General features: G+C 40.5%; 1 protein-coding gene across 1 annotated transcript in view; it reads right to left on the reverse strand.

Moving 5' to 3' along the window:
- The window catches only part of tbkbp1 (TBK1 binding protein 1), a 108370-nt gene extending 90915 nt beyond the window's left edge, over positions 1-17455 (reverse strand). Inside the window, exon 1 of the mRNA XM_063003763.1 lies at positions 17126-17455. The gene's annotated coding sequence lies outside the window, so the exon portion shown is untranslated. The remainder of the gene's footprint in view (positions 1-17125) is intronic.
- Positions 17456-19561: the final 2106 nt, after the last annotated feature.

Below are 19561 nucleotides of genomic sequence, written 5' to 3' on the forward strand. Positions count from 1 at the left end.
TATCTCTACTTTAACTCAACTACATGGTTTGTGTACCTTGTCCACCACTTACATTAGACAAAATGAACTAGTGCATATTAATTATGAATTAATTCATGTATTACATGTAGGAATAAATTATTACTTACTCATGAAATAAGAGATGAATGAATGCTTTTTCATGTACCTGCACTATAATGTTAAAGGTATTGGTACGGTAGTGTGTTTATGAATCTGTTCATTCAGTGCAGGTAAACCTTATGAATCCAGCCACATGGCTTAGTGTTTAACCAAAATGATTATTATTATGAATCCTCGGGAAAGTGAAGGGAGATCAGTTTATGTAAAAAACAAAACATAAAAAACTTTAATGTCTATACTGTATATTGTCTCTACTACTTAATGATATGGCATTATGTAATGTATGCTAATATAATGTACTGTGTGTTAACAAGAACGACCTATTAAGTCATTATAAACATCAATCTTCCACTTCATATACCAAATTGATATTAAAGCAGATGCAGTAAATGTAAAGGCAGGTGAAAATACCCAGAAATTGTAAAAATGTTTATTATTTACCATTTAATATTTCATTTACTGCTGCCTGTCCCATATGAGAACATGACAGCGCCGGGTTTGTTTGGAACTATTGAGGGTTACTTGAACCACGTGACCGCGTGGCGGCGAGGTCAAGGAGTGTCGCAACTCTCTCTATCTACGGCTCTGAGTGTGCCTAGGTGCCACACCCCTCTCTCACCAGGAGAACACTCTAGGCTTGTTCGACTTAACCCGGCGCTGCGCAGACCGATCGCCGCCTGGCTCGGTACGGTGCATGCCGGTTAGTTTTTTTTGTCCGACTTGCGTCGGCGCCACCTGCGCGTCACGATGACAGACTGGTTATAATCTCGCGAGAGCGCGGCGGCTGCAGGCGGCGGAACCGGTCGCTGCAGTTGCTCTCCACGGGCTGCGCTGCCTGAGAGACGGCTTGATGACGACAGAGCTTAATCCTCATTGGCTAGAAGCTCCGCTGAATCCTCTGGCGGTTGTTTCGTTTCATTCTAAAATGTGAATCTCAGTTTATTTGTCTTAAAGACCCGATATGTGCGAAATACTATCATGCTTTCTAGTAGCATGACCGTTTATTTTCGTACAAATTGCAACATATGTCATAATTATCATTCCATATCATGAAAAGACTCAAGTAGGCTACCTGATATTTCTTTAATGTAACAGATCTTTTTATCTTGATGTTTTTCTAGAACTTCTGATGGTTCTTGTCTTCTAATTTTATTAATATAAAGCAATCTGAATTGCTGTAATATTTTATATCTTAACTGTTTTATTACCACTATTACTATTACACTTTGATTTATTTTTCATTCTTCTCTGTAAACTTTGTAAACATTTTAAAAATGCTACATGAATAAAAATGTGTGGATGAGTATGGTGTCATGTTTCTTTACAAGAACCAAGGTCAGAAGGTAAGCTGTTCTGGAAGAACAAAACAATCTTGTTCAGATGATGATTGTGTTAAGAGATTCATCTTCAATAAACCACAGCCACTATTCATCATCAATGCCTAAATAACTGATGTGTCCATGCTCGAAGAAGCACAAACTTCTACACAATTGTACAATGTACTTATTAACCACATTATTCATTAGTGACTCATACTGGGCACATCGGTGAGCATACTGAAGTATACTGTTTAACAATGCATCTATAAAATACAGTGGTGTGCGAACATTTGGGCACCCCGGTCACAATTACTGTTACTGTGAACAGTTAAGCAAGTTGAACATAAAATGATCTCCAACAGGCATAAAGTTAAAGATGACACAAAACATTTTTTTTATTATGTCTCTATAATAAACTGCATCTTGGTTGTGAGGTTGTAGTGAATGCTGTTCATCATTCTCTTCATCCTGCACATAATCACCTTGGTCTCCTGGCTCCAAGCAAACATTGTGTAGAATGCAACAAGCTGACACTGCTGAGCTGATGGACTGGACATTCCTCATGTGCAGGCATCAGAGTCTCCTAAACTTTGCTTTCAGAAATCCAGTGAGAATGATAAAATAGAACTGTTTCCTCTTAAAATATGCCAAGGGGTTGTCACAGTGTGGCTTCTGAATATGAATGTGGCATCCATCTACTGCACAGATAGTGTTTGGAAATCCAGCTGCTTGAAAGCCTAACAAAGAATTGTGCAGGGTTTGTCCTAAAGGACAGGAAATGTGGTGTGCCATGTGTGTATTTACCAGAGTACAAAACTCATGGAGATGTTTGGCAAGAGTGGATTTTGTGATACTGAATCGGTCTGAAATACCCCTATATGACTCCTGGTTCGACAGTGTCCATAGACAGGCTAGGACACTCTTTGTCAGTGGCAATTTTGTTTGCTGTGGATTCATATAGACAGGGCCAAACGTGTTTATAAGATCCTAAATAGTAAGTGAGAGAAAAGACGGTTATCATGATAACATTGAAACCATCTGGATGATTATGTGGCTTCCACATACTCTACGTACCTCCACTTGTCCTTTGGTGAGTCTGAAATGACCTCTAAATTCTGAGAATTTAGATGTTGTCCCCCTATAGAGGGGGACAACATCCTCTACAAAATGTTGTGTTTTTGGAACAAGCCTAAAGAAGGGTAAATGTGATTAAGTCCTTACGTAGACAAAATAATTATGTAGACCAGGGGTCCTCAAACTTTTTAACCAAAGGGCCAGATTACTGCTCTTCAGTGTTTCGGGGGGCCGGACCGCAGGTGAAATAGTAAACACACCCAAAAAAGCTATTTACTATGTATACTGGATGTATTGTCTGGGCTTTGTATAATTGTAGTTCATAATGATAATGCAGAAATTTTATTTATTTCAATAATTTCCATTATCCTACCTCATACAGTGTTTCCTTAAAAAATCAGTGTGAACTGTGAGCCTACTTTTGCCTGACGAGAGTAAGCGTCGGGTTCCATATTTGTTACTGCCAGTCATAATAGCTAATAAATGTTGATCAGTGAGTCTGGATCTGGTTGGAGATTTAAGGTGTTTCAACTTCGAAAAAGTCTGCTCACAGAAGTAGATGCTGTCGAAAACGGTAGTTACTTTGAGTGCATGTTTTATTGAGATCGGGGAGCAATGGAAAGAGAAGCATAAAAATTAAACAATGTGTTTGAGTTTTGATTTTGGATGCATAAATGCATCGATCTCCGGGAGCAGGTCGTTAAAACATTTCAAAACTCGCCCCGACTCAGCCAGCGGATCTCAGTAAAGCACATCTTCAGCTCAGACAAGAATTCCTTGCTGCCTGTAGTTAAGAGCATTAGCTTTAATGAAATTAACACAGGACACAAGGATTTTCATAACAAAATCCCACTTTGCAACACAGTTCAGTGGCTGCGGTCACTCATCTCTCTATTGATGCGCCAATCACTCCCCTCATGCCAATTTTCCTCTGTTATTTTTCCCCCCCGCTATAATACTGTGAGTTCGAAGATGAACAGGGGCCAGACAACATGTATTGCTGCAGTGGTTAAAGGGGCCGGTCAAATTAAAGCATCGGGCCGTAGTTTGATGACCCCTGATATAGACAGTTTGGACTTTAAGCCACTTTGACACAATATAATTGCAGTCTATTTACCATATACACAACCATAATGATTAAGGTTTGATTGAGTGCACTTTATAATTTCCATCTAATTATTTTTGGAACACTTTTACATTGTTTATCACATTCACAGATTCTACCTTGAACAAACCATATATTTGGAATTATGTATTCTTACGTTTTCATGTGAAATGTTTCAATAGTCTTGAAAAATAGGCTACTTAGTTTAGGTCTATTTATTTAAATTGTTGTGGACAGATATTTAAATCTATTCATTAACATAAATATATGTTTGATAACATGTTTGTTAGAACTTTTCTTTCTTTTTTTTCAATCTACAATCTACAAGATAAATGAATGATGAGTAAAACTATATTTATTTACAGAAACTTAATTTGACACTTTATGGTCATCTTTAATTCACCACTATGGATTTGGAAAACAAACGCTGGGCTTAACCTGCTCAATGATCAAGAATGTTTAGTTCGATTTCACGCAAAAGCAGATCGATTTCTACTGCATTCACTTCATCAGCCACGCAGAACGCAAACGCCGCGAGATCCGCTGTAGCTCACGTGGGTTGCAGGTGGCGACTGTCCGACTTGACGGCTTTCTTTTAACCTCCTCCCCCAACTGCAACCGGCAGCTCTCGCTGACCACCAAGGCGAGGCGCAGTTCATCTCGAACAAGCCTTCTGTCTCCTGCCACACCCCCTCTCATGATTGGTTCCCCATAACTAATTAGCTCCAGCTGCCCTCTATTTAAGAGGTGCGCTGGAGCACAGACTTTGGGAATTATTTGACTACTATTTTGGCTCTTGTTACATCATGTTATGTCATGTTTCTAGCTCTTTTTACTAGCTATGTTTCTAGCTCTTTTTACTAGCCATGTTTCTAGCTCTTGTTACGCTAGCTCTTGTTACGCTAGCTCTTTGTTTTGACATGTTTGCCTAGTTTTGCCTTGGTTGCCATGTTTGCCTAGTTTGCCATATTTGCCTAGTTTGTTTTATTAATAAATCCTTTGTTTTTGTTTAATCTCTGCGTGTGTGTCCACCCCTTTGTCTCGTTTTTAAGCCGACACACACATCACATTTCAGTACAGTATGTGTGCTGTTACCATACACCATAATACATTTCCTTCTTTTTTTTATAAAATGTATCTACCAGAAATGACTAACTCATATTTCTCTATTATCTCCTTCTTTATTTCAATAGTGTTGTATTTTGTAAGTGTAATTGCACGAAAGAAAGAATATTTTACTCAGCCGAGTTCCTTCTTCTCTCTCACTAACTGTCCCTCTGTCTGATACACAGTGACAGCTACTGGCAGGACTAATTATACAACAACAAATAGTAACAGATTCATTTTCTTACCACTGTGCTTTCTCGGCACCTTCTTTGGGGCCATTTTAATATTGAATTTTACAAAATATAAAGAAAACCGTCCGCTCACTGTGTATATATGGAGAGAGAGAGAGACGGTCGGAGTCAACTTGTTCGTGACGTCACATGTTTCGCAAACTTGCGGACCGAAATTTGATAGTACGTTAAGTTGAAAAAGATCGTTCATAACCCAAAATGTTCATATGGTAAACGGTTCGTAACTCCAGGGTCTACTGTATTTATGAATATTTATTTATTTATTTATTTATTAGGATTTTAACGTCATGTTTTATACTTTGGTTACATTCATGACAGAAACTGTAGTTACTCATTACACAAGATTCATCAGTTCACAAGTTTAATGCCAAACACAGTCATGGACAATTTTGTATCTCCAATTAACCTGACTGCACTACTTTGGACTGTGGGAGGAAACCCATGCAGACACGGGGAGAACATGCAAACTCCTAACAGAAAGAACCCAGACAACCCCATCTGGGGATCGAACCCAGGACCTTCTTGCTATGAGGCGACAGTGCTACCCACTGAGCCACCATGCCGCCCAATTTATGAATAAGTGGCTAGTAAAATTTAACCCAATTTGCAATTTCATGTGGTAAACTGGTTGATTGAGTAGATAAGATACATGAAATCTGACTCCTGTTGTTACTTATTACATGGACAAAAAAAAGCAGGAGCATTATGGCTTCATTCTTGTATCCATTTATGGACAGTATCACACAGGACCCTGAAGTCAAATTCAAAGCATGACCGCACAATAAAACGCCTGATACTGAGACTTCATTTAAAAATCATTAAGTGATTATAATGTGAAGCTGAAATAAAAATTATAATCATTTGGATCATTTGAGACAGATAAAATACAGTCCAGTGCTATTTTATATAATGAGATACAAGATGACAAAGTGAATCAGAAATCATTAATATAGCAGAGCACATTAATGAAGCGGTGCTAAGAGTCTTTTCATGGCATACATTATTAAACCTGATCCAGGATAAGTTATTTAGGAATACGTTTTTGACCAGTATGCCTCTTTCTGCTGTCTACATCTCAAACTGCGCTTAAAAAGCACAAATATATCACATCTTGCAGCAAGCTAAGCTAATTAAATTGCAAACGATGCTTGTGGAAAATCAAAAACATGGTTCAGATACCTAGACCAACTTCTTTGCTGAGCTGTCATCACATTTTACGGCTCCCAGGACCACTACAGAGCAGGCATTATTTGGGTGGTGGATCATTCTCAGCGCTGACATGGTGGTGGTGTGTTAGTGTGTGTTGTGCTGGTATGAGTGGATAAGACACAGCAGTGCTGCTGGAGTTTTTAAACACCTCACTGTCACTGCTGGACTGAGAATAGTCCACCAACCAAAAATATATCCAGCCAACAGCGCCCCGTGGGCAGCATCCTTTGACCACTGATGAAGGTCTAGAAGATGACCAACTCAAACACCAGCAATAGGTGAGTGATCGTCTCTGACTTTACATCTACAAGGTGGACCAACTAGGTAGGAGTGTCTAATAGAGTGGACAGTGAGTGGACATGGTATTTAAAAACCCCAGCAGCGCCACTGTGTCTGATCCACTCATACCAGCACAACACACACTAACACACCACCACCATGTCAGTGTCACTGCAGCACGGAGAATGATCCACCACCTAAATAATACCTGCTCTGTGGTGGTCCTGTGGGGGTCCTGACCATTGAAGAACCGGGTGAAAGCAGGTTAAAAAGTATTTAGAGAAATAGATGGACTACAGTCAGTAAGTGGAGCTGATAAAATGGACAGTCAGTGTAGAAACAAGGTGGTGGTTTTAATGTTATGGCTGATCAGTGTATATATGACAAATAAAGGCATTTTTATTCATTCTATTGTATTTTGTATGACAGGCGTCATGGAACAGCCAGCAGGAGTCGTAATTGCAGCAGTCCCCTCTGGTATTCCCATCCTAGGACAAGCCAATCAAAGTCTGTATAGGCACCTGGTCTGTTGGTAGCACACTGATTTCAAGATATCAGCTCTGGTCTGCTGCCATGTTTTGTGCTGCCAAATGCTATCTTTTTGTTAGTTGTGATGCCATATGTGATCATGGTGAGCTTATAACATCTATTTACACTTCATCCCTGCTTTGAACTTTTAGGATTATTAATTTTAACATCAAACATCCAATCAGTATGATTTATATTTTATTTGTATTTAAAAAAAACCTGTCCTGTCTTTTTATTAGAATGCTTTTTATAAATTATAAAATAAATTTGTAATCCTGCTGTCATGTAGTCACTCAGTCTCTGAGCACATGGACTCGATGTTTTGGTTTTGTTACACCCCTTCTGTGTCCGTCCCTCTCCGCTGATTCGTTCCTTGTAATTATGATTCCCAGCTGTTTCCCATTGTGTCATGATTATCCAGTATACACGTATAACCGCCTGTGTTCAGTCTTTCCTGGTTAATTATTGTGATTGTGCTGTTTGTTGCTAGTCTGTCTGCCATGGCTCTGGTCTGTATTCTGTTTAGTTAGCTTATGCCTAGTTCACACTACACGACTCTTGCCCTGATCTTCGCTCGCCGACTGGTCGGCGCTGGATTTGCCGGCTCGGGAGCAACTCGGCGTTTGCTCGGCGATCGAAACTCGGCTCTCGATTGTTATGTGTGAACTGTTCAACAACTCGATCCAAATCGAGATTTCTAGCATGTCAGATATCTGAACTGAGTTGGCCGAGTGGCAATGAGTGCTATGTCGAACAGCCAATGAGAACACAAGATATGATGTGAGGGGAAATGCAGGGGAGGTGTGTAAAAGGTGGTACAGGGGCTTAATATAATTTATATCAGAATACATCGACACACACAAGTATTTCTGACCTTATCGTTCTCTACAAAACACCAACGCTGCAGTGCAAAAAATATTTATTAACCTCCAACTCACTATAGAACAATCCAAGCAAAATCCACTCAGATTCATTTATTTTTCCTCCTTGCTTTTACGCTGCACATCAGCGCACAAACTTTTGCTCGCTACGTGTTGACGTGTATTTTGGATGTGGTATCATTAAACCTTTCGTCACATCTCGCGTTTGTTTTCGTGACAAAACGTAGTTTGGGAGACCAGAGAAGCTCGCCTGCGATTCCAGTTGGTGATAGATGGCGTACCCCCAATCACCGATCAGTCGTGTAGTGTGAAATACACACCGACTTGAAAGACTCCCGATTACAAGAGATCCAGTCATGTAGTGTGAACTGTACAGCGACCTGATGACTTGGAAAGTCGTGTAGTGTGAACTTGGTATTAGCTGTTAGTGTAGGTTTTAGCATGTTCTGTTTTGTTCTAGTTTAGGTTAGACTAGTTTAGATAAAGGACCTGTTCTGTGTTTAGCCCCAGGTTAGCCATTAGCAAAGGGAGTTCCCAGTTGTGGTTTTGGTGTACCTTGTCTGTTGTGCCTGCTTTGCTCTTTGTGTTGCTCCTTTGTATTTATAAATTCTGAATGTTGAATGTGTCCAGTTGTGTCATGTAACACCTGTCTAGGAATCAGGAATCAGGGTGCATTCCTGTCTTATGTTGGGAGTTTGGGTTACACTGGAACCCCTGCCAAAATTTCCAAAAGATGGATTAACTGCTGACTGCTTTAGAATAATGGCTTTAGGTGCTTTGGTTTGCTGGTTTTGCATGTCACAGTTGTAAATACAACTGTGTTTTGTTATACATCATGAGCAAATGAGCTAATAAAGGTACCTGGTCCTTACTTCATTACAGCTAGTACACCAACATTATTTGTATTGGTACATGTCACTAAAGGCATGTGGAGACAACGTTCGCCTGGCTTCGAACGTTGAAAGCTGAAAGCTGGGCGAACTCCGCGGACGACTACACTCCTCAACAACGCCTGTGATTGGTCGGTAAAAAAGAGGCGTGACATGAAAACAAACATGGATGATTTTGAGGAGCGTCTCAACTGTGACCATCGGCTGCGTCTGAAATCGCACTGAACAGTACACAGGAGTGGGTAGTGTGTCCGAATACGTAGTATTCATTAAACACTAGCTGCGTCCGAAATCGCATACTTTCATACTCAATTGAACGCGAAAGCAGTACGCGATAGCGGTTAGTATGTCCGAATACATAGTATACATAAAAAGGTACGCGAGAAGTACCCGGATGGCCTACTTCTTGGGCAGCCATGTTTGAGTATGCAAATGATGCACACTTTCGGTCCGCTAATGTATCCCATAATTCAACTAGGCGTTCGAAGCGAAAGAGGAAACAAGAAAGATGGCGGAAAACGGAGAGTCCTCTGTTTACAAGTGTAAGTAAGATAAATAAAATAAAAATGTTATTATTGCGTACAACCCTAAATAACGTTATGATTAGCGCAAAAAGACGATAAATATCCAAAATTTTTGGCGAGTGGGGCTTGTAATGGGCACGTGGTCTGTAACTATGGTGATATTACGTCATCACGTCCTCACGTCATCACTTGACGTTGGTAAGATGGCTGTCGTAGTACGTAGGGGTGTTGCGTGCATACTACACACTTCTGTACTGAAAGCGCGTACTTCTTTATCGGCCGAGCGGTGCGTACTTCCTCTAATCTAGTACGTACTCTGTAAGTATGCGATTTCGGACGCAGCTACTATGTGAAAAGTATGCGGATAATCTACTACTTGGGCAGCCATTTTTGTGTATGCAAACACAGCACACATGCGTACTTAAAGAGCTTAGTTCTGTACCGGACGAGCGGTGCGCACTGCCTCTAATTTAGTACGTACTGTTTAAGTATGCAATTTCGGACGCAGCCATCGGTTTTCGGTAGTCATGGAACTTAACATCATAAATATCACAGCGTCACCTGCAGCTGTGGAGCAGAAACGAAACCGCTGGAAGTATGCCAGCTTGTAAGGCGCGTTCGGCTTCGTGCAACACTCGCGAACTTAGTTTCGCAGGAAGTATGCGGAGGCCTTAAGGGTACCTTGAATGTGACTCACACACTGTAAACACACACATTTCCCTATTCTATACAGGTCATGTGAGGCCATTCAATTTGAAACTGCAGGTTTTTTTAGACTAGAGTTTATATTTTTATGTTGTTTAAAACTTGTATGAATTAAAACTGGTATTAACATGTATTAATTTTAACAATCCCAGTTGCACATTTCTGCACATATCCATGCTTAAATTAAAAATGCTATTTTATGATTCAGATCTTTGTTACACACGTCTGTGTTCTCAGCATAATAAAAATCATAAGGCCATAAAAATAAGCATATTTAAATCTCTGGGAAATACTGACTGTCAAACACTAGATCATAATTAAAAGTAAATTCCTAAAAAAAGACTGTTTTGACCCAGTTTTGTAATTCTGATTAGCTGCAGGCCAAAAGTCAGGATTAGTCTACATTAGTCTCAAATTGGCTCAGTATTTCACACAGGCAATATGACAACACTTCTGCACGTCAAGTGCACGATAATCAAGTAAAGCTGTTAAAAAAGAAGTCAAAGTTTAGAAAGTCAATTAATCCAAATTTAATGTGTTGACTTTTGGTATGTGTTGAATGTTTTTATGGTGAAATGTAATGCAGGCCAGATATTATGAGACCAAAGTCTTCCAAAAAGTTCCACCTTTGACCCATCAGTCTACAGAATATTATCCCAAAGACCTTGGGGTCATCTAGATGTCTTTGTTTTCTTTTCAGTTAGCAGCGGTTCATGCCCTGCAACTCTCCAAAGGATGTAATATATATCCACTGTCCTTCATATTGTGGAATCGTGCTTATTGACCTTAACTGAGGCTAGTGAGACCTGCAGTTCTTTAGATTTTTGTCCGGGTTCTTTTGTGACACCCTGGATGAGTCTTTGTTGCGTTCTTGGTGAAACTTTGGTAATCCAGCCACTCCGGATAATGTTGACCACTGTTCCAAGTTTTCTCCATCTGTGCATAATGGCTCTCACCACAGCCTTAGCGATGGCTTTGTAACCTTTTTAGACTGGTAGATTTTCATGACTTTCAATGACATTCACATCAGACAAAGGCATCATGTTCTGCTTTTTGAGACTTTCTAGCCTGCTAGAGGTCTGGCAGTAATCATACCTTAATGTGGCTGGTGAAATTTTACAATTGAGTTTGGTTGATAGGGATTAATAAAGTATGTACACCAATCAGCCATAACATTAAAACCACCTCCTTGATTCTACACTCACTGTCCATTCTATCTTTATTTTATTTGTAGTTCTACAATTATTGACTGTAGTCCATCTGTTTCTCTACATGCTTTGTTAGCCTCCTTTCATGCTGTTCTTTAATGGTCAGGACTCTCCCAGGACCACCACAGAGCAGGTATTATTTAGGTGGTGGATCATTCTCAGCACTGCAGTGACACTGACATGGTGGTGGTGTGTTAGTGTGTGTTGTGCTAGTATGAGTGGATCAGACACAGCAGCGCTGCTGGAGTTTTTAAATACCGTGTCCACTCACTGTCCGCTCTATTACACACTCTTAGCTGGTCCACCCTGTAGATGTAAAGAGACGATCGCTCATCTATTGCTGCTGTTTGAGTTGGTCATCTTCTAGACCTTCATCAGAGGTCACAGGACGCTGCCCATGGGGCGCTGTTGGCTGGATATATTTTTGGTTGGTGGACTATTCTCAGTGAGGGACAGTGAGGTGTTTAAAAACTCCAGCAGCATTCATGTGTCTTACCCACTCAAACCAGCACAACACACACTAACACACCACCACCATGTCAGTGTCACTGCAGTGCTGAGAATGATCCACCACCCAAATAATACCTACTCTTAGTGGTCCTGGGAGAGTCCTGACCATTGAATTACAGCATGAAAGGGGGCTAACAAAGCATGTAGAGAAACAGGTGGACTACAGTCAGTAATTGTAGAACTACAAAGTGCTTCTATATGGTAAGTGGAGCTGATAACATGGACAGTGTGTTAAAACAAGGAGGTGGTTTTAACGTTATGGCTGATCAGTGTATATGCTTTCAACTTTGCAGCAACAATTGGGAAAGGCCCTTTTCTGTTCCAGCATGACTCTGTGTAGCTGAAAAGATTACATAGATGTCACTCTATTTTAATACCATTTGCTGTAAAAGTTAGATCATGGTCAGTTGTCCAAATACTTTTGCCCATGTAGTGTATTTCTATATGCAAATGTGACATAGACATTGTACTGTATATCGTTTTCTGCCTTTACCAAAGTAATACAATGTTGGACGTGATGCATCACACTGTGTTCGTGACGATTTCCCACCCCACACGTCACCTCTGCAATATACTTTTACTCAGTCATATTTCATCTCTGGTGTCTAATTTGTGAGGTTTTAACCCTCAGTGGTTTGTTTAAAAACATACAGCAGCATTAAATTATTCACAAGCATCCATGACTCATGTTAATTATTCTGCCTAAGATCATTCTGATTTTTGTTTTTTAGTTGTTTTTTTTAACAGCAAGCTCCGTGTAAAATGACTCACGCTCATCTGTCACAGAGACCAACTCCCAGCTGTTTCACTAGCTACAAAAAAAAAAAAACCTGGCCTGAGCAATACAGGAGCAGGAAAGTAAAGTCTACGAGTCACGCATCATAAATAAGCACTTAAAACAACATAACACCACAAAACACGACTAACATTACAGCAGCGATGTTACAACCATGCTTTAGATTTCTTTGTCAATAATTTACACCTGAAAAATAAGCTTTGACTATAACAGCAAAAAACATGACCTGCAGTACGACAGAAACTGTGCGAGGAAAATTTTATTCAATTGAGTAAAAACAACCATGAAAAATAGTTTTGCTTTAGATACTTTCTTTACAACTGAACAATTTACAACTGAAAAATCAGCTTCTGGTTTGCTATCAATCTCCAAATAAGAAATTTAAAAAATCTAACAAAACCAACAAGCTATGATATAAATAATGACTTTCTCTCTTTAAGTGCGTCCAATATGCCCGATTGCGTCATGCTTCCTCTCCACCAATGCCGATCCCCGCTCTGATTGTGGAGAACGAAGCTAACCCACTCCCCCTCCGACACATGGGCAGCAGCCGTATGCGTCTTGTCACCTACACTTTGACGAGTGCAATGCGGATCAGCACTGTGTACGGAGAGACACACCCTGACAGCACTCTTTTCCCATCTCTGTGCAGGCGCCATCAATCAGCCAGCAGAGGTCGTAATTGCATTAGTTATGAGAGAGTCCCTATCCGGCTTTTAATATCCCACCCCTATCTGAACAACAGGCCAATCGTTGTTCACGTGGACGCTCAGCCCAGCCGGCAGGCAGAGCTGAGACTCGATACGATGTATTCGAGATCCCAGCTCTGGTTACAGCAAGTGTTTTTTACCGCCTGTGCCACCTGAGCGGCCTCTGAACAAACCAATTTAAATGCACAAATAACAAAAATCCCAAACACGAGGAATGTTCAAAAGTTTCTGCACTTTTATATTTTGGTTGGAAACAGTAAGGGTTGGTTTGTTTTTTTGTTTATTAGGATTTTAACATCATGTTTTACACTTTGGTTACATTCATGACAGGAACGGTAGTTACTCATTACACAAGGTTCATTAGTTCACAAGGTTATATCGAACACAGTCATGGACAATTTAGTATCTCCAATTCACCTTACTTGCATGTCTTTGGACTGTGGGAGGAAACCGGAGCTCCAGGAGGAAACCCACGCAGACACAGGGAGAACATGCAAACTCCACACAGAAAGGACGTGAGGGTAGGAGGAGTAGTTATTGGTCATGTCTGGGAGACTGAGAAAGAGCTTATAGTTCGGATTTAGCGACATCTGATTTCCACGTTTTTGGATGCTCAATGGAGCTTTAAGGGGAAGAAGATTTCTATGTGATGATGATGTGAAAGCAGCGGTGCATCAGTGGCTATGCGCTCAACCAAAATGCATCGGGCTATGGCGATAATGTGAGTTTGGGATATTTGGCAGTTGGCACCTTCCTCAAGTGTTTTGATTTCTAGCGAAACTGCAAAAAAAATGGTCCATATTCACTTGGCACAGTTGGTAGTTTCTTTGTCAATATTATTGTGGATCAGTGTGAAGTGATATGTGATTTCCAGTCGACAGGGTGACAGCACAAATGCTTTTCCCACACTTTTCTCCGATGGTTATACACCACTGGAGAAAAAGGAAAAACACCAACACAAACCTGCACAGCATGATGACCACAAAAAACTCGGGTAAACTGCCAATCTTTTTTTTCACAGGTGAAGCGTGTTTTATGAACAGTGTAAGGTAATAACAAAATATCTGTATTTAGAAAAGTAGTATTTGATCCAAACATTTTTAAAAGACAATATTTATGTTAATATACAGTCAGTTACTGACTGTAGTCCATCTATTTCTCTGCATGCTTTGTTAGCCCCCTTTTATGCTATCTTCAATGGTCAGGACTCTCCCAGGACCACTACAGAGCAGGTATTATTTGGGTGGTGGATCATTCTCAGCACTGCAGTGACACTGACATGGTGGTGGTGTGTTAGTGTGTGTTGTGCTGGTATGAGTGGATAAGACACAGCAATGCCACTGCTGGACTGAGAATAGTCCACCAACCAAAAATATATCCAGCCAACAGCGCCCCGTGGGTAGCGTCTTGTGACCACTGATTAAGGTCTACATGATGACCAACTCAAACAGCAGCAATAGATGAGCGATCGTCTCTGACTTTACATCTACAAGGTGGACCAACTAGGAGTGTCTAATAGAGTGGACAGTGAGTGGACATTTGAGTAGTATTTAAAAACTCCAGCAGCGCTGCTGTGTCTGATACATTCATACCAGCACAACTCACACTAACACACCACCACCGTGTCATTGTCATTGCAGTGCTGAGAATGATCCACCACCTAAATAATACCTGCTCTGTGGGGGTCCTGACCATTGAAGAACAGGGTGAAAGCAGGCTAACAAAGCATGCAGAGAAACAGATGGACTACAGTCAGTAATTGTAGAACTACAAAGTGCTTCTATATGGTAAGTGGACAGTGAGTGTAGAAACAAGGAGGTGGTTTTAATGTTATGGCTGATCAGTGTATAATAAAGTACAGGAACAGGAGATTTGTCTATTAAAACAACTTGTGTTGTGCATGTACTGTGAATTTAACCATAATGAAAAGTTAAACATGCTTCTAGAGGTTTTTTAGTCAAAAACCTCTAATTTACAAAAGTACTTAGACCCTTTACTCAATACTTGGCAGCAATTACAGCTTCAAGTCTTCTTGGAAACGCACACTTGGATATGGGTAGTTTGTGGCATTATTCATAGCAGATTCAATCAAGCTTAGAAGCTTAGCCAGAAAATCTTTTACCTCATGATCTTTACATGCTTAGGGTAGCAAACTAGGTGGAAAGTCATATGCATTTTAGTTAACAGTGGCTTCTCTCTTGTATTCTACTATAAAGGTCTAATTTAACATCAACCACCCTCATTCATTAATTTACACTGGAATTCACCCTACACAAGGTGCCAATCCGTCACAAGACATCACTCACTCATCCATTAACTTACCAACTATAACACCTAGGAACAACGTAGAGTAGCCAGTTCTGCATGTTTCTAGAAGGTGGGAGGAAATGATCAAATCCAGGACTCCCATTACTAACACTGCCAGCTTTCCACTGTGCCATACATCCACCTATCTTTATACATTCATTTACGTACAGGAACAGGAGATCAGTGGCTTCTGTCTTGTACTATAAAGGTCTGTTTTATGGAGTCCTGCATAAATGGGTGTCCATTTAACACTTTGCACCTCTGCACAGAACTTTGGAGATCTTTTAAAGCCCTTCTCACTCAATGTCCAACTTATCAGGACAACTCTCTAAAGATTCAAGCATGTGCCAAGCTTCCAATGCACAAGTATTGAAGCCACTGTGGTCATGGGAACACTCAAAGCCTTGTACAGTATATTGTTCTTGTAAGCCTTGTATCCTTGCTCATGTATTATTTAACACAATATGATCATGGACATCCACAGACAGTTCTTTAGACTTTATGACTTTGTTTTATAGACCCAGGTGCACTTCAATTGAAGTTCTAGACACATCTCATTTGAGTGCCAAAGCAATGAGTCTGAATACTTCTGTGAATAACAGATATCAGTTTTTGTGTGTTCATGCTCTGCTTGATCAGGATTCCAGGATAAAGCATTTGATGAAAAAGAAATAAAATAAAAAACAAACTTTGACAACTGATCTGCAACGAAGCAGTCCCATACACTATTTGATGTGACACATTCATTTACATTTTCAGCATTTAGCAGATGCTTTTATCCAAAGCGACTTACAGTATACAGTCTAAGCAATTGAGGGTTAAGAGCCTTTCTCAAAGACCCAACAGTGGAAACCTGGCAGTGGTGGGGCTTGAACCAGCAACCTTCTGATTACTAGTCCAGTACCTTAACCCTAGGCTACAACTGTCCATTCACCTCATCACCAGTATTAAAATCTGTAATTTGAGCCACAATAACCCTTCTGTTAGTCTGAACTAGACAACATAGGCTTTATGTCTTCTGGGAAGTCTTGGTCCCCCAACAACCTGTTGATGGTTGAGTGGCACAAACCACTGTTGGTGGGCACTCTTCCCGGCCAAGCATCTGTTTCAGAGATGCTTCAATGCAGTCTTCTGGCCATACAAATTTGGCTCATCAAAGGCATTTAAGTGTTTACGCCTGATCATATCTTTTGCATGTAACATGTACTTTGAATAACTACCAATTGTTATTTTGGATGGTCCTAATATTTTGACCAAAATAATGATCAAGATGAATAAAATTTCGCATAATGCTTTCAATAAATAAAAAATGATCCAAATACAAAATAAACGTGTACATTGAACAGAATGTAAAGCACACAAAACTTAAATAAAACCATTTGTAGAAGATAGTCATTTTTAAGTAGTTTGTTTAACCCTGTTTGTATACAATATAACACAAAATGTTAGATGATGTTTGGGACGCTGATGAGAAACTTGCGCAATACAAATCAAACCAGCCATGTAGAATTCTCCTCTTACAACCCACACACTGCTTCATCACCAGGATCAACTGATAGATCTAATGATAGATAATCATGTCGTATTACGACGAGATTTTACCTTCAGATGGGGTGATCTCCATTGCGTGCAGTTTATTCCATCGGCTGAAGTACTGAGCTGAACTGCTGCTGATACTCAAACCGTTCGCGGTTGCTTTTAGTGGATGGATGCGTCGGATTCAATCCAAGCCAACAGATCAATCTAACAGTTCAAAATCCCCACAGTTCTCCGTGCATCTAAAAACATGGATGTGATCTGATCTGATGATTCTGATGATTGGCGTGGTGGTTTAGTAGCGCGGTGTGTTCAACATGGCTGTGCTGTGCCGCTGGCTGCCGCTGTAACGCTCCTGTGCGCACATGATCATGGTGATGCTGGTGATGCTGATGATGCTGGTGATGCAGCTCTGATCAAACCTAGAAGCAGCCGCAATCAGAGGAGCATCAGAAAAGCCTGAAATACTCACAGTGTGCCATCGATCGGTGTTCAGGCCCCAGGTCTTAGGTGGGGGGAAGGAACCCCGTGGTAGCTCTGGGTTTGATTCCTGCTGCTGATGCTGCTGTTAGTGATGATAGTGTGTGCGCGCCCGCGAGTGTGTGTTCGGTTTAGTTGCGCGTTCCTGCGCTGGGCTACACAACGAGGAAAGATTACACACAATCCTGCCTTATCATCCACCAATTCACCCTACACAAGGTGCCAGTCCGTCGCAAGACATCTCACTCATCCATTAACTTACCAACTATAACACATATGGGCAACGTAGAGTAGCCAGTCCACCTTCTGCATGTTTCCTGGAGGTGGGAGGAAATAATCAAACTCAACACTCCCAGTGCTAACACTGCCTGCTCCACAGCTTCTCACTGTTCCATACATCCGCCTATCTTTAACAAAAATAGTTCCCTATTTATTAATTTTTACATGGTCATTATCACAGTGGGTTCAGTACCACCAAGAAACATTAAAAGCAAGGCAGGACTACATGCTGCACTAGTAGCAATACATTAAATGGCAACACACATCAACCTGAGGTAGAAGACTGGGTCGTGACTGCTGTGTCAAAAATGCTGCTCCTGCTAGATGTGACGGACACCTGGCATGCTTACATTAAAAATGTCAAGAACTCTTTACTGACTTTATCACAGACTGGACTGAATAATGAAGAACGTCAATTGTTTACTTTGTTTACTAGTTATAACATTTTGTTTAATTTAATTTTGTGTATGTATGATTTGTGTAAATCCTATTTATTCAAATTATCCTCCAGGCCACCCAAGAAGAATGGGGGTCCCTGCTGAGTCTGCTTCCTCTTAAGGTTTCCTTCTGTATTTTTAAGGGAGTTTTTCCTTGCCACTGTTGCCCTCGGCTTGCTCACCAGGGGTTTTTGGTCTGTTGGTCCTGGATTCTGTAAAATTGCTTTGAGACAATATTCTTTGTAAAAGGCGTTATACAAATATATTTGACTTGACTTGACTCGACCTTCTGCATGCATTTGGGAAGCGAGGTGAGATTTGGTTTGATCCTTGATATAGGTCACAGAGTTCTGCAAGGTTTTCCCACTGTTTAAAAAAAAATCAAGCAAAAGGTGGATTATGTGCTATGTGAATAGATAAGTGAATGATTTAGTGTATGTTGCCCTGAGATGGACTGACTTAATGTCCAAGGTCTTTCTGCCTTGAGCTTAGTGTTTCCAGCTAAGCTCTCGCCAGGATGAAGCAGTTCATGTAAATGTGAGCATGTTTTCAATCATTCATAACTTCTTCCTCCTAGACAGGGTTCAGTGGGTCTAGCGGCACCCAGGACTTTAGGTATAGGGCAGAAACACAACAGGCTTTGGTAGATACAGTGAAATTAAAGTGACAGTAGTTTTGATGAGTCTAGAATTTAAGATGCTTGGCCAAAAAAGAAATTCAAAGAAAGGGTTCACTAAAATTTTAATGTACTGGACTTAATCAGCTTTTTCTATCAAGTAGAATTAATATGTATGTCGTGTCCTGTGGGCTAGAACTTTGTGGGGTTAGTGTGGTAGTCCAGGGGTATTTTTAAACTTTTTTTCAAGCAACACACATTTTGTCCATGATTTTTTACGCGACCCAGGCAACACATTTTATTCCCTCCACAAGGGGGCGTTCGCATACAAGTTTCAATGTACTGTATGTGCCTGTTAATTATTATTCTTTTTTATTTTTATTTTTAAACTCATGTAAGCTGAATAATAATAGTAACAATGAGGATAATCATATACATTTTATTTTATTTTTTCATGTTATTTAATTTAATTTCTAGCTACTGCTGACCATGGCGGATCCAGTTTCATCGGGAGCACAGTGGAATAGCCTGGACAGGGCGCCATTCAATTGCAGGGCTTTAGCAAACCCCCTTAGACATAGCCAATGGCCACTGTGCCACCCGATAATCTGATTAAATAATGTTGTTTTAAATCTGAGCAACTGAGCAAGTGGTGATTGTTGGTAAGAGTGTTGATCCTACATTGACCAC

Source organism: Trichomycterus rosablanca, chromosome 10, assembly GCF_030014385.1.
Source record: "Trichomycterus rosablanca isolate fTriRos1 chromosome 10, fTriRos1.hap1, whole genome shotgun sequence".
In the NCBI taxonomy this organism is placed as follows: domain Eukaryota; kingdom Metazoa; phylum Chordata; class Actinopteri; order Siluriformes; family Trichomycteridae; genus Trichomycterus; species Trichomycterus rosablanca.